We start from the raw sequence: 17,471 nt of genomic DNA on the forward strand, positions 1-17,471 counted from the left end.
GTGGGGCGGGGCCAGCGGCGTGGAATGGTGGGCGTGGCTGGCGCCGGGGGCGGGGCCTTTGCTGAGGGGGCGGGGCTGGCGTCGGGGAGCGTGGCTGGCGCCGGGGGCGGGGCCTTTGCTGAGGGAGCGGGGCTGGCGCCGGGGGCGGGGCTAGCTGAGGGGGGGGCGGGGCCGGTGCTGAGGGGCGGGACTGGCGCCGGGCCTTAGCTCCCCCTGTCGGCCGGGCGGGGAGCCGCAGCCGGTCTGCAGTGCGGTGAAAAGGCGCCGGTGAGTGTGGGCGGCTGAGGCAGGCGGCGAGAGCCCGGCTCACACACAGCGAGCGCCGGCCAGGCCAGGCCGGGCCAGTCAGGGCAGAGCCAGGGCCCAGCCCACAGCACACAGCCTGGCTCACCCAGCTCAGGCCGCTGCGGTGAGTGCTGGGGGCCGGGCAGGGTCATGGAGGGAGGGGCTGAGAGAGGGGGATGGAGCGGGAGGAGAGGAGGCAGGGACAGTGTGTGGGGGCACAGACCCTGAGTGGGGGGGCACGGATCCTGAGCGGTGGGCACAGTGTGGGGGCACAGACCCTGAGTGGTGGGCACGGACCCTGAGCGGTGGGTACAGTGTGGGGGCACAGACCCTGAGCGGTGGGCACAGTGCGGGGGGCACAGACCCTGAGTGGGGGGCACGGACCCTGAGCGGTGGGCACAGTGTCGGGGCACAGACCCTGAGTGGTGGGCACAGTGTGGGGGCACAGACCCTGAGCGGGGGGCACGGACCCTGAGCGGTGGGCACAGTGTGGGGGCACAGACCCTGAGCGGTGGGCACGGACCCTGAGCGGTGGGCACAGTGTGGGGGCACAGACCCTGAGCGGGGGGCACGGACCCTGAGCGGTGGGCACAGTGTGGGGGCACAGACCCTGAGCAGGGGGCATGGACCCTGAGCGGTGGGCACGGACCCTGAGCGGTGGGCACAGTGTGGGGGCACAGACCCTGAGCGGGGGGCACGAACCCTGAGTGGTGGGCACTGTGGGGGCACAGACCCTGAGCGGGGGGCACGGACCCTGAGCGGTGGGCACAGTGGGGGCACAGACGCTGAGCGGGGGGCACGGACCCTGAGCGGTGGGCACAGTGCGGGGGGCACAGACCCTGAGCGGTGGGCACAGTGCGGGGGGCACGGACCCTGAGCGGTGGGCATGGACCCTGAGCGGTGGGCACAGTGTGGGGGCACAGACCCTGAGCGGTGGGCACGGACCCTGAGCGGTGGGCACAGACCCTGAGCGGGGGGCACGGACCCTGAGCGGTGGGCACAGTGTCGGGGCACAGACCCTGAGTGGTGGGCACAGTGTGGGGGCACAGACCCTGAGCGGGGGGCACGGACCCTGAGCGGTGGGCACAGTGTGGGGGCACAGACCCTGAGCGGGGGGCACGGACCCTGAGCGGTGGGCACAGTGCGGGGGGCACGGACCCTGAGCGGTGGGCACAGTGCGGGGGGCACGGACCCTGAGCGGTGGGCACAGTGCGGGGGGCACGGACCCTGAGCGTGGGGCACAGTGTGGGGGGCACGGACCCTGAGCGGGGGGCACGGACCCTGAGCGGGGGGCACGGAAGCTGAGCGGGGGGCACGGTGCAGGCTTCAGCGTTTCAACCTCGAAACCGCTTTCACACCACCTACTCCGTGCCCCCCTGGACCCCTGCTCCGTACTGGGCCACCTGGCGTGTGTCTGCTCCAGCCCTGGCTGGTGCTGCCTGTCTCGGGGGTGGACACTGCAGTACCCCAGGGCGTGCAGGGCGTGGGTCCCCATGTGTCTCGGGGGTGGACACTGCAGTACCCCAGGGCGCGCAGGGCGCGGGTCCCCATGTGTCTCGGGGGTGGACACTGCAGTACCCCAGGGCGCGCAGGGCGCGGGTCCCCATGTGTCTCGGGGGCGGACACTGCAGTACCCCAGGGCGCGGGTCCCCATGTGTCTCGGGGGTGGACACTGCAGTACCCCAGGGCGCGGGTCCCCATGTGTCTCGGGGGTGGACACTGCAGTACCCCAGGGCGCGCAGGGCGCGGGTCCCCATGTGTCTCGGGGGTGGACACTGCAGTCGCGCAGGGTGCGGGTCCCCATGTGTCTCGGGGGTGGACACTGCAGTACCCCAGGGCGCGGGTCCCCATGTGTCTCGGGGGTGGACACTGCAGTACCCCAGGGCGTGCGGGGCGCGGGTCCCCATGTGTCTCGGGGGTGGACACTGCAGTACCCCAGGGCGTGCGGGGCGCGGGTCCCCATGTGTCTCGGGGGTGGACACTGCAGTACCCCAGGGCGTGCGGGGCGCGGGTCCCCATGTGTCTCGGGGGTGGACACTGCAGTACCCCAGGGCGCGGGTCCCCATGTGTCGAGCCTTCTCCTTAAAGTTATGTTCCTTTTATTATTGTGTGGAGGTCACAGGATTAGAGGACACTGAGGGTGTCGGAGGGGTTATGCAGCCTAAGGTAACACACCAGGTACCTGTGCCTTGGTGCAGCTAGCTCCGGTTCCCCTGTGTCTGAATGTGTGTATTACATGGTATTGCACCCTATTAACAGCACAGAATCACGCATTCGGCCCAACTGCTGCACACCAGCCTCCTCCCACCCAACTTCATCTCACCCCAGCAACAGATCCTTCTATTCCTTTCTCCCTTATGTATTTATGTAGCTTTCCCTTAAATAAATTTGTGAATTGTATGTCTATATATTGAGGGACCCATGAATAGTGAGTCTATATATTGAGGCCCACTCCAGAGACTTGAGCACAATAATCCAGGCTGACACTCCAGTGCAGTGCTGATGGAGTGCTGCACTGTCGGAGGTGCTGTCTTTCCGATGAGACATTAAACAGAGGCCCTGTCTGCTCTCTCAGATGGACGAAACCGATCCCATGGTACTATTTCGAAGAACAGCAGAGGAGTTTTGCCCGGTGTCCTGACCAAGATTTATCCCTCAATCAACATCACTAAAAAAACAGATTATCTGGTCATTATCACATTGCTGTTTGTGGGAGCTTGTTGTGTGCAAAATTGTCTGGTGTCTTTCCCACATTACAACAGCGACTACACTTCAAAGGTACTTCATAGGACTTTGGGACAGCCTGAGGTCGCGAAACGTCGTATATATTGAGGCCCATGAATTGTGTGTCTATATATTGAGGCCCATGAATTGTGAGTCTATATATTGAGGCCCATGAATTGTGAGTCTATATATTGAGGCCCATGAATTGTGAGTCTATATATTGAGGCCCATGAATTGTGAGTCTATATATTGAGGCCCATGAATTGTGAGTCTATATATTGAGGCCCATGAATTGTGAGTCTATATATTGAGGCCCATGAATTGTGTGTCTATATATTGAGGCCCATGAATTGTGAGTCTATATATTGAGGCCCATGAATTGTGTGTTTATATATTGAGGCCCGTGAATTGTGAGTCTATATATTGAGGCCCATGAATTGTGAGTCTATATATTGAGGCCCATGAATTGTGAGTCTATATATTGAGGCCCATGAATTGTGTGTCTATATATTGAGGTCCATGAATTGTGAGTCTATATATTGAGGCCCATGAATTGTGTGTCTATATATTGAGGCCCATGAATTGTGTGTCTATATATTGAGGTCCATGAATTGTGAGTCTATATATTGAGGCCCGTGAATTGTGAGTCTATATATTGAGGCCCGTGAATTGTGTGTCTATATATTGAGGCCAATGAATTGTGAGTCTATATATTGAGGTCCATGAATTGTGAGTCTATATATTGAGGCCCATGAATTGTGAGTCTATATATTGAGGCCCATGAATTGTGAGTCTATATATTGAGGCCCATGAATTGTGTGTCTATATATTGAGGTTCATGAATTGTGAGTCTATATATTGAGGCCCATGAATTGTGAGTCTATATATTAAGGCACATGAATTGTGTGTCTATATATTGAGGCACATGAATTGTGAGTCTATATATTGAGGTGCATGAATTGTGAGTCTATATATTGAGGCCCATGAATTGTGAGTCTATATATTAAGGCACATGAATTGTGTGTCTATATATTGAGGCACATGAATTGTGTGTCTATATATTGAGGCCCATGAATTGTGAGTCTATATATTGAGGCCCATGAATTGTGAGTCTATATATTGAGGCCCATGAATTGTGTGTCTATATATTGAGGTTCATGAATTGTGAGTCTATATATTGAGGTTCATGAATTGTGAGTCTATATATTGAGGCCCGTGAATTGTGAGTCTATATATTGAGGTTCATGAATTGTGAGTCTATATATTGAGGTGCATGAATTGTGAGTCTATATATTGAGGCCCATGAATTGTGAGTCTATATATTGAGGTTCATGAATTGTGAGTCTATATATTGAGGTGCATGAATTGTGAGTCTATATATTGAGGTGCATGAATTGTGAGTCTATATATTGAGGCCAATGAATTGTGAGTCTATATATTGAGGTCCATGAATTGTGAGTCTATATATTGAGGTCCATGAATTGTGAGTCAAAATATTGAGGCCAATGAATTGTGAGTCTATATATTGAGGTTCATGAATTGTGAGTCTATATATTGAGGTCCGTGAATTGTGTGTCTATATATTGAGGCCCATGAATTGTGAGTCTATATATTGAGGCCAATGAATTGTGAGTCTATATATTGAGGTCCGTGAATTGTGTGTCTATATATTGAGGCCCATGAATTGTGAGTCTATATATTGAGGTCCGTGAATTGTGAGTCTATATATTGAGGTCCATGAATTGTGAGTCTATATATTGAGGCCAATGAATTGTGAGTCTATATATTGAGGCCAATGAATTGTGAGTCTATATATTGAGGTCCATGAATTGTGAGTCTATATATTGAGGCCCGTGAATTGTGTGTCTATATATTGAGGCCCATGAATTGTGAGTCTATATATTGAGGCCCGTGAATTGTGAGTCTATATATTGAGGCCCATGAATTGTGAGTCTATATATTGAGGCCCATGAATTGTGTGTCTATATATTGAGGCCCATGAATTGTGAGTCTATATATTGAGGCCCGTGAATTGTGAGTCTATATATTGAGGCCCGTGAATTGTGTGTCTATATATTGAGGCCCATGAATTGTGAGTCTATATATTGAGGCCCGTGAATTGTGAGTCTATATATTGAGGCCAATGAATTGTGAGTCTATATATTGAGGCCCATGAATTGTGAGTCTATATATTGAGGTCCATGAATTGTGAGTCTATATATTGAGGCCCGTGAATTGTGAGTCTATATATTGAGGTCCGTGAATTGTGAGTCTATATATTGAGGTTCATGAATTGTGAGTCTATATATTGAGGCCCATGAATTGTGAGTCTATATATTGAGGCCCGTGAATTGTGAGTCTATATATTGAGGCCCGTGAATTGTGAGTCTATATATTGAGGCCCGTGAATTGTGAGTCTATATATTGAGGCCAATGAATTGTGAGTCTATATATTGAGGCCCGTGAATTGTGAGTCTATATATTGAGGCCCATGAATTGTGAGTCTATATATTGAGGCCAATGAATTGTGAGTCTATATATTGAGGTCCATGAATTGTGAGTCTATATATTGAGGCCCATGAATTGTGAGTCTATATATTGAGGCCCATGAATTGTGAGTCTATATATTGAGGCCAATGAATTGTGAGTCTATATATTGAGGCCAATGAATTGTGAGTCTATATATTGAGGCCAATGAATTGTGAGTCTATATATTGAGGCCCATGAATTGTGAGTCTATATATTGAGGTCCATGAATTGTGAGTCTATATATTGAGGCCCATGAATTGTGTGTCTATATATTGAGGCCAATGAATTGTGAGTCTATATATTGAGGCCCATGAATTGTGAGTCTATATATTGAGGCCCATGAATTGTGAGTCTATATATTGAGGCCAATGAATTGTGAGTCTATATATTGAGGCCAATGAATTGTGAGTCTATATATTGAGGCCCATGAATTGTGAGTCTATATATTGAGGTCCATGAATTGTGAGTCTATATATTGAGGCCCGTGAATTGTGTGTCTATATATTGAGGCCCATGAATTGTGAGTCTATATATTGAGGCCCGTGAATTGTGAGTCTATATATTGAGGCCAATGAATTGTGAGTCTATATATTGAGGTCCATGAATTGTGAGTCTATATATTGAGGTCCGTGAATTGTGAGTCTATATATTGAGGCCTGATAGGGTAACCTGTAGGTTTGGATAACCTTTTCATGTGTATAATAGTTGCGTTAGAAGCCATGCTATTAAAATGCTACTGTAACTGCAAGGCATGATGGGATGCTTGACCAAAATCAGACCAAAGTGTCGTGTCAGCATTTAACAGCAGCAGTCGTTAAAATAAAGTTTCTTCACGAAACCTTGAATCAGGAAGAATGATCAAAGATAATGGTAACTGGAGGCCGGATAAGATAAACAAAACTGCAGCAAGGCAGAAGTAGTGTCCTTGGGTCCAGGACAGTTGAGATGGTGGGTAGCATCTGCCAAAGCCTACGTAACCGGTAATTAACGGCTGATTATGTATAAATAAACTGCCACGGCCCTTGTAAATGTGAGAGACTTCGGTGCGCTGAAGGCTCTCCCCTGCACACTTAGACTAAAGTTTCTCTCGTGTCACAGCCTACCCATGACTCTGAGTGGTTTCTTTCCACAACAAGGCCCATGAATTGTGAGTCTCTGTATTGTGGTCCATGAATTGTGAGTCTATATATTGAGGCCCATGAATTGTGTGTCTATATATTGAGGCCCATGAATTGTGAGTCTATATATTGTGGTCCATGAATTGTGTGTCTATATATTGAGGCCCATGAATTGTGTGTCTATATATTGAGGTCCATGAATTGTGAGTCTATATATTGAGGCACATGAATTGTGAGTCTATATATTGAGGTCCATGAATTGTGAATCTATATATTGAGGCACATGAATTGTAAATCTATATATTGAGGCCCATGAATTGTGAGTCTATATATTGAGGCCCATGAATTGTGAGTCTATATATTGTGGTCCATGAATTGTGAATCTATATATTGAGGCACATGAATTGTAAATCTATATATTGAGGCACATGAATTGTAAATCTATATATTGAGGCACATGAATTGTGAATCTATATATTGTGGTCCATGAATTGTGAATCTATATATTGAGGCACATGAATTGTGAGTCTATATATTGAGGCCCATGAATTGTGAATCTATATATTGAGGCACATGAATTGTAAATCTATATATTGAGGCACATGAATTGTGAGTCTATATATTGAGGCCCATGAATTGTGTGTCTATATATTGTGGTCCATGAATTGTGAGTCTATATATTGAGGCCCATGAATTGTGAGTCTATATATTGAGGCCCATGAATTGTGAGTCTATATATTGAGGTCCATGAATTGTGAGTCTATATATTGAGGTCCGTGAATTGTGTGTCTATATATTGAGGTCCATGAATTGTGTGTCTATATATTGAGGTCCATGAATTGTGTGTCTATATATTGAGGTCCATGAATTGTGTGTCTATATATTGAGGTCCATGAATTGTGTGTCTATATATTGAGGTCCATGAATTGTGTGTCTATATATTGAGGTCCGTGAATTGTGTGTCTATATATTGAGGTCCATGAATTGTGAGTCTATATATTGAGGCCCATGAATTGTGAGTCTATATATTGAGGTCCATGAATTGTGAGTCTATATATTGAGGTCCATGAATTGTGAGTCTATATATTGAGGCCCATGAATTGTGTGTCTATATATTGAGGTTCATGAATTGTGTGTCTATATATTGAGGCCAATGAATTGTGAGTCTATATATTGAGGCCCATGAATTGTGAGTCTATATATTGAGGCCCATGAATTGTGAGTCTATATATTGAGGCCCATGAATTGTGTGTCTATATATTGAGGTCCGTGAATTGTGAGTCTATATATTGAGGCCCATGAATTGTGAGTCTATATATTGAGGCCCCTGAATTGTGAGTCTATATATTGAGGTCCGTGAATTGTGAGTCTATATATTGAGGCCCATGAATTGTGAGTCTATATATTGAGGCCCATGAATTGTGAGTCTATATATTGAGGCCCATGAATTGTGAGTCTATATATTGAGGCCCATGAATTGTGTGTCTATATATTGAGGCCAATGAATTGTGAGTCTATATATTGAGGCCCATGAATTGTGAGTCTATATATTGAGGTCCGTGAATTGTGAGTCTATATATTGAGGCCCCTGAATTGTGAATCTATATATTGAGGCCCATGAATTGTGAGTCTATATATTGAGGCCCATGAATTGTGTGTCTATATATTGAGGCCCATGAATTGTGAGTCTATATATTGAGGCCCGTGAATTGTGAGTCTATATATTGAGGCCCATGAATTGTGAGTCTATATATTGAGGCCCATGAATTGTGAGTCTATATATTGAGGCCCCTGAATTGTGAGTCTATATGTTGAGGTCCATGAATTGTGTGTCTATATATTGAGGCCCATGAATTGTGAGTCTATATATTGAGGCCCGTGAATTGTGAGTCTATATATTGAGGCCCGTGAATTGTGAGTCTATATATTGAGGCCCGTGAATTGTGTGTCTATATATTGTGGTCCATGAATTGTGAGTCTATATATTGAGGCCCGTGAATTGTGAGTCTATATATTGAGGCCCGTGAATTGTGAGTCTATATGTTGAGGTCCATGAATTGTGAGTCTATATATTGAGGCCCATGAATTGTGAGTCTATATGTTGAGGTCCATGAATTGTGAGTCTATATATTGAGGTCCATGAATTGTGAGTCTATATATTGAGGTCCATGAATTGTGAGTCTATATATTGAGGCCCGTGAATTGTGAGTCTATATGTTGAGGTCCATGAATTGTGAGTCTATATATTGAGGCCCATGAATTGTGAGTCTATATGTTGAGGTCCATGAATTGTGAGTCTATATATTGAGGCCCATGAATTGTGAGTCTATATATTGAGGCCCCTGAATTGTGAGTCTATATGTTGAGGCCCATGAATTGTGAGTCTATATGTTGAGGTCCATGAATTGTGAGTCTATATATTGAGGTGCATGAATTGTGTGTCTATATATTGAGGCCCATGAATTGTGAGTCTATATATTGTGGTCCATGAATTGTGTGTCTATATATTGAGGCCCATGAATTGTGTGTCTATATATTGAGGTCCATGAATTGTGAGTCTATATATTGAGGCACATGAATTGTGAGTCTATATATTGAGGTCCATGAATTGTGAATCTATATATTGAGGCACATGAATTGTAAATCTATATATTGAGGCCCATGAATTGTGAGTCTATATATTGAGGCCCATGAATTGTGAGTCTATATATTGTGGTCCATGAATTGTGAATCTATATATTGAGGCACATGAATTGTAAATCTATATATTGAGGCACATGAATTGTAAATCTATATATTGAGGCACATGAATTGTGAATCTATATATTGTGGTCCATGAATTGTGAATCTATATATTGAGGCACATGAATTGTGAGTCTATATATTGAGGCCCATGAATTGTGAATCTATATATTGAGGCACATGAATTGTAAATCTATATATTGAGGCACATGAATTGTGAGTCTATATATTGAGGCCCATGAATTGTGTGTCTATATATTGTGGTCCATGAATTGTGAGTCTATATATTGAGGCCCATGAATTGTGAGTCTATATATTGAGGCCCATGAATTGTGAGTCTATATATTGAGGTCCATGAATTGTGAGTCTATATATTGAGGTCCGTGAATTGTGTGTCTATATATTGAGGTCCATGAATTGTGTGTCTATATATTGAGGTCCATGAATTGTGTGTCTATATATTGAGGTCCATGAATTGTGTGTCTATATATTGAGGTCCATGAATTGTGTGTCTATATATTGAGGTCCATGAATTGTGTGTCTATATATTGAGGTCCGTGAATTGTGTGTCTATATATTGAGGTCCATGAATTGTGAGTCTATATATTGAGGCCCATGAATTGTGAGTCTATATATTGAGGTCCATGAATTGTGAGTCTATATATTGAGGTCCATGAATTGTGAGTCTATATATTGAGGCCCATGAATTGTGTGTCTATATATTGAGGTTCATGAATTGTGTGTCTATATATTGAGGCCAATGAATTGTGAGTCTATATATTGAGGCCCATGAATTGTGAGTCTATATATTGAGGCCCATGAATTGTGAGTCTATATATTGAGGCCCATGAATTGTGTGTCTATATATTGAGGTCCGTGAATTGTGAGTCTATATATTGAGGCCCATGAATTGTGAGTCTATATATTGAGGCCCCTGAATTGTGAGTCTATATATTGAGGTCCGTGAATTGTGAGTCTATATATTGAGGCCCATGAATTGTGAGTCTATATATTGAGGCCCATGAATTGTGAGTCTATATATTGAGGCCCATGAATTGTGAGTCTATATATTGAGGCCCATGAATTGTGTGTCTATATATTGAGGCCCATGAATTGTGAGTCTATATATTGAGGCCCCTGAATTGTGAGTCTATATGTTGAGGTCCATGAATTGTGTGTCTATATATTGAGGCCCATGAATTGTGAGTCTATATATTGAGGCCCGTGAATTGTGAGTCTATATATTGAGGCCCGTGAATTGTGAGTCTATATATTGAGGCCCGTGAATTGTGTGTCTATATATTGTGGTCCATGAATTGTGAGTCTATATATTGAGGCCCGTGAATTGTGAGTCTATATATTGAGGCCCGTGAATTGTGAGTCTATATGTTGAGGTCCATGAATTGTGAGTCTATATATTGAGGCCCATGAATTGTGAGTCTATATGTTGAGGTCCATGAATTGTGAGTCTATATATTGAGGTCCATGAATTGTGAGTCTATATATTGAGGTCCATGAATTGTGAGTCTATATATTGAGGCCCGTGAATTGTGAGTCTATATGTTGAGGTCCATGAATTGTGAGTCTATATATTGAGGCCCATGAATTGTGAGTCTATATGTTGAGGTCCATGAATTGTGAGTCTATATATTGAGGCCCATGAATTGTGAGTCTATATATTGAGGCCCCTGAATTGTGAGTCTATATGTTGAGGCCCATGAATTGTGAGTCTATATGTTGAGGTCCATGAATTGTGAGTCTATATATTGAGGTGCATGAATTGTGAGTCTATATATTGAGGCCCATGAATTGTGAGTCTATATATTGAGGCCAATGAATTGTGAGTCTATATATTGAGGCCCGTGAATTGTGAGTCTATATATTGAGGTGCATGAATTGTGAGTCTATATATTGAGGCCCGTGAATTGTGAGTCTATATATTGAGGCCCGTGAATTGTGTGTCTATATATTGAGGTCCGTGAATTGTGAGTCTATATATTGAGGCCCGTGAATTGTGAGTCTATATGTTGAGGTCCATGAATTGTGAGTCTATATATTGAGGTCCATGAATTGTGAGTCTATATATTGAGGTGCATGAATTGTGAGTCTATATATTGAGGCCCGTGAATTGTGAGTCTATATATTGAGGCCCATGAATTGTGAGTCTATATGTTGAGGTCCATGAATTGTGAGTCTATATATTGAGGCCCATGAATTGTGAGTCTATATATTGAGGCCCGTGAATTGTGAGTCTATATGTTGAGGTCCATGAATTGTGAGTCTATATATTGAGGCCCGTGAATTGTGAGTCTATATATTGAGGCCCGTGAATTGTGTGTCTATATATTGAGGCCCATGAATTGTGAGTCTATATATTGAGGCCCGTGAATTGTGAGTCTATATATTGAGGCCCGTGAATTGTGTGTCTATATATTGAGGCCCATGAATTGTGAGTCTATATATTGAGGCCCATGAATTGTGAGTCTATATATTGAGGCCCGTGAATTGTGAGTCTATATATTGAGGCCAATGAATTGTGAGTCTATATATTGAGGCCCATGAATTGTGAGTCTATATATTGAGGCCCATGAATTGTGAGTCTATATATTGAGGCCCATGAATTGTGAGTCTATATATTGAGGCCCGTGAATTGTGAGTCTATATATTGAGGCCAATGAATTGTGTGTCTATATATTGAGGCCCATGAATTGTGAGTCTATATATTGAGGTCCATGAATTGTGAGTCTATATATTGAGGCCCATGAATTGTGAGTCTATATATTGAGGCCCATGAATTGTGAGTCTATATATTGAGGCCCATGAATTGTGAATCTATATATTGAGGTCCATGAATTGTGAGTCTATATATTGAGGTCCATGAATTGTGAGTCTATATATTGAGGCCCATGAATTGTGAGTCTATATATTGAGGCCAATGAATTGTGAGTCTATATATTGAGGTCCATGAATTGTGAGTCTATATATTGAGGCCAATGAATTGTGAGTCTATATATTGAGGTCCATGAATTGTGTGTCTATATATTGAGGCCCATGAATTGTGAGTCTATATATTGAGGTCCATGAATTGTGTGTCTATATATTGAGGCCCATGAATTGTGAGTCTATATATTGAGGCCCGTGAATTGTGAGTCTATATATTGAGGCCCATGAATTGTGAGTCTATATATTGAGGTGCATGAATTGTGAGTCTATATATTGAGGCCCCTGAATTCTGAGTCTATATATTGAGGCCAATGAATTGTGAGTCTATATATTGAGGCCCGTGAATTGTGAGTCTATATATTGAGGTCCATGAATTGTGAGTCTATATATTGAGGTGCATGAATTGTGAGTCTATATATTGAGGCCCATGAATTGTGAGTCTATATATTGAGGTGCATGAATTGTGAGTCTATATATTGAGGTCCATGAATTGTGAGTCTATATATTGAGGCCCCTGAATTGTGAGTCTATATATTGAGGTCCATGAATTGTGAGTCTATATATTGAGGTGCATGAATTGTGAGTCTATATATTGAGGCCCATGAATTGTGAGTCTATATATTGAGGCCCATGAATTGTGTGTCTATATATTGAGGCCCATGAATTGTGAGTCTATATATTGAGGTGCATGAATTGTGAGTCTATATATTGAGGCCCATGAATTGTGAGTCTATATATTGAGGCCCATGAATTGTGAGTCTATATATTGAGGTGCATGAATTGTGAGTCTATATATTGAGGTGCATGAATTGTGAGTCTATATATTGAGGCCCATGAATTGTGAGTCTATATATTGAGGCCCATGAATTGTGAGTCTATATATTGAGGTGCATGAATTGTGAGTCTATATATTGAGGCCCATGAATTGTGAGTCTATATATTGAGGCCCATGAATTGTGAGTCTATATATTGAGGCCCATGAATTGTGAGTCTATATATTGAGGTCCATGAATTGTGAGTCTATATATTGAGGCACATGAATTGTGAGTCTATATATTGAGGCCCGTGAATTGTGAGTCTATATATTGAGGCACATGAATTGTGAGTCTATATATTGAGGCACATGAATTGTGTGTCTATATATTGAGGTCCATGAATTGTGTGTCTATATATTGAGGTCCATGAATTGTGAGTCTATATATTGAGGTCCATGAATTGTGAGTCTATATATTGAGGTCCATGAATTGTGTGTCTATATATTGAGGCACATGAATTGTGAGTCTATATATTGAGGCCCGTGAATTGTGAGTCTATATATTGAGGCCCCTGAATTGTGAGTCTATATATTGAGGTCCGTGAATTGTGAGTCTATATATTGAGGCCCATGAATTGTGAGTCTATATATTGTGGTCCATGAATTGTGAGTCTATATATTGAGGTGCATGAATTGTGAGTCTATATATTGAGGCCCATGAATTGTGTGTCTATATATTGAGGCCCATGAATTGTGAGTCTATATATTGAGGCCCATGAATTGTGAGTCTATATATTGTGGTCCATGAATTGTGAGTCTATATATTGAGGCCCATGAATTCTGAGTCTATATATTGAGGCCCATGAATTGTGAGTCTATATATTGTGGTCCATGAATTGTGAGTCTATATATTGAGGTCCATGAATTGTGAGTCTATATATTGTGGTCCATGAATTGTGAGTCTATATATTGAGGCCCATGAATTGTGAGTCTATATATTGAGGCCCATGAATTGTGAGTCTATATATTGAGGCCCATGAATTGTGAGTCTATATATTGAGGCCCATGAATTGTGAGTCTATATATTGAGGCCCATGAATTGTGAGTCTATATATTGAGGCCCATGAATTGTGAGTCTATATATTGAGGCCCATGAATTCAGAGTCTATATATTGAGGTCCATGAATTGTGAGTCTATATATTGAGGTCCATGAATTGTGTGTCTATATATTGTGGTCCATGAATTGTGAGTCTATATATTGAGGTCCATGAATTGTGAGTCTATATATTGTGGTCCATGAATTGTGAGTCTATATATTGAGGCCCATGAATTCTGAGTCTATATATTGAGGCCCATGAATTGTGAGTCTATATATTGAGGCCCATGAATTGTGAGTCTATATATTGAGGCCCATGAATTGTGAGTCTATATATTGAGGCCCATGAATTGTGAGTCTATATATTGAGGCCCATGAATTGTGAGTCTATATATTGAGGCCCATGAATTGTGAATCTATATATTGAGGCACATGAATTGTAAATCTATATATTGAGGCCCATGAATTGTGAGTCTCTGTATTGAGGCCCATGAATTGTGAGTCTATATATTGATGTCCATGAATTGTGAGTCTATATATTGAGGCCCATGAATTGTGAGTCTATATATTGAGGCCCATGAATTGTGAGTCTATATATTGAGGCCCATGAATTGTGAGTCTATATATTGAGGTCCATGGATTGTGAGTCTATATATTGAGGCACATGAATTGTGAATCTATATATTGAGGCCCATGAATTGTGCGTCTATATATTGAGGCCCATGAATTGTGCGTCGAAATATTGAGGCCCATGAATTGTGCGTCTATATATTGAGGCCCATGAATTGAGATTATTTTGAGGTCCATGAATTGTGAGTCTATATATTGAGGCCCATGAATTGTGACTCTTTCTATTGAGGTCCATGAATTGTGAGTCTATATATTGAGGTCCATGAATTGTGCATCTATATATTGAGGCCCATGAATTGAGATTATTTTGAGGTCCATGAATTGTGAGTCTATATATTGAGGCCCATGAATTGTGAGTCTATATATTGAGGCCCATGAATTGTGTGTCTATATATTGAGGCCCATGAATTGTGAGTCCATATATGAATGTCCATGAATTGTGAGTCTATATATTGAGGCCCATGAATTGTGTGTCTATATATTGAGGCCCATGAATTGTGAGTCTATATATTGAGGCCCGTGAATTGTGAGTCTATATATTGAGGCCCGTGAATTGTGTGTCTATATATTGAGGCCCATGAATTGTGAGTCTATATATTGAGGCCCGTGAATTGTGAGTCTATATATTGAGGCCAATGAATTGTGAGTCTATATATTGAGGCCCATGAATTGTGAGTCTATATATTGAGGTCCATGAATTGTGAGTCTATATATTGAGGCCCGTGAATTGTGAGTCTATATATTGAGGTCCGTGAATTGTGAGTCTATATATTGAGGTTCATGAATTGTGAGTCTATATATTGAGGCCCATGAATTGTGAGTCTATATATTGAGGCCCGTGAATTGTGAGTCTATATATTGAGGCCCGTGAATTGTGAGTCTATATATTGAGGCCCGTGAATTGTGAGTCTATATATTGAGGCCAATGAATTGTGAGTCTATATATTGAGGCCCGTGAATTGTGAGTCTATATATTGAGGCCCATGAATTGTGAGTCTATATATTGAGGCCCGTGAATTGTGAGTCTATATATTGAGGCCCGTGAATTGTGAGTCTATATATTGAGGCCCGTGAATTGTGAGTCTATATATTGAGGTCCATGAATTGTGAGTCTATATATTGAGGTCCGTGAATTGTGAGTCTATATATTGAGGCCTGATAGGGTAACCTGTAGGTTTGGATAACCTTTTCATGTGTATAATAGTTGCGTTAGAAGCCATGCTATTAAAATGCTACTGTAACTGCAAGGCATGATGGGATGCTTGACCAAAATCAGACCAAAGTGTCGTGTCAGCATTTAACAGCAGCAGTCGTTAAAATAAAGTTTCTTCACGAAACCTTGAATCAGGAAGAATGATCAAAGATAATGGTAACTGGAGGCCGGATAAGATAAACAAAACTGCAGCAAGGCAGAAGTAGTGTCCTTGGGTCCAGGACAGTTGAGATGGTGGGTAGCATCTGCCAAAGCCTACGTAACCGGTAATTAACGGTTGATTATGTATAAATAAACTGCCACGGCCCTTGTAAATGTGAGAGACTTCGGTGCGCTGAAGGCTCTCCCCTGCACACTTAGACTAAAGTTTCTCTCGTGTCACAGCCTACCCATGACTCTGAGTGGTTTCTTTCCACAACAAGGCCCATGAATTGTGAGTCTCTGTATTGTGGTCCATGAATTGTGAGTCTATATATTGAGGCCCATGAATTGTGTGTCTATATATTGAGGCCCATGAATTGTGAGTCTATATATTGTGGTCCATGAATTGTGTGTCTATATATTGAGGCCCATGAATTGTGTGTCTATATATTGAGGTCCATGAATTGTGAGTCTATATATTGAGGCACATGAATTGTGAGTCTATATATTGAGGTCCATGAATTGTGAATCTATATATTGAGGCACATGAATTGTAAATCTATATATTGAGGCCCATGAATTGTGAGTCTATATATTGAGGCCCATGAATTGTGAGTCTATATATTGTGGTCCATGAATTGTGAATCTATATATTGAGGCACATGAATTGTAAATCTATATATTGAGGCACATGAATTGTAAATCTATATATTGAGGCACATGAATTGTGAATCTATATATTGTGGTCCATGAATTGTGAATCTATATATTGAGGCACATGAATTGTGAGTCTATATATTGAGGCCCATGAATTGTGAATCTATATATTGAGGCACATGAATTGTAAATCTATATATTGAGGCACATGAATTGTGAGTCTATATATTGAGGCCCATGAATTGTGTGTCTATATATTGTGGTCCATGAATTGTGAGTCTATATATTGAGGCCCATGAATTGTGAGTCTATATATTGAGGCCCATGAATTGTGAGTCTATATATTGAGGCCCATGAATTGTGAGTCTATATATTGAGGTCCATGAATTGTGAGTCTATATATTGAGGTCCGTGAATTGTGTGTCTATATATTGAGGTCCATGAATTGTGTGTCTATATATTGAGGTCCATGAATTGTGTGTCTATATATTGAGGTCCATGAATTGTGTGTCTATATATTGAGGTCCATGAATTGTGTGTCTATATATTGAGGTCCGTGAATTGTGTGTCTATATATTGAGGCCCATGAATTGTGAGTCTATATATTGAGGTCCATGAATTGTGAGTCTATATATTGA

At 42.4% G+C, this 17,471-nt stretch overlaps 1 protein-coding gene across 1 annotated transcript in view; it reads left to right on the forward strand.

The window, feature by feature from the left end:
- Positions 1-241: 241 nt before the first annotated feature.
- LOC147113213 (tau-tubulin kinase 1-like) overlaps positions 242-17,471 on the forward strand; it is a 110,907-nt gene continuing 93,677 nt past the window's right edge. Inside the window, exon 1 of the mRNA XM_085998258.1 lies at positions 242-409. The gene's annotated coding sequence lies outside the window, so the exon portion shown is untranslated. The remainder of the gene's footprint in view (positions 410-17,471) is intronic.

The sequence above is a fragment of the Somniosus microcephalus genome, chromosome 9 (assembly GCF_052327205.1).
Source record: "Somniosus microcephalus isolate GS21.2 chromosome 9, FLI_Smic_1.0, whole genome shotgun sequence".
Taxonomy (NCBI): Eukaryota; Metazoa; Chordata; class Chondrichthyes; order Squaliformes; family Somniosidae; genus Somniosus; species Somniosus microcephalus.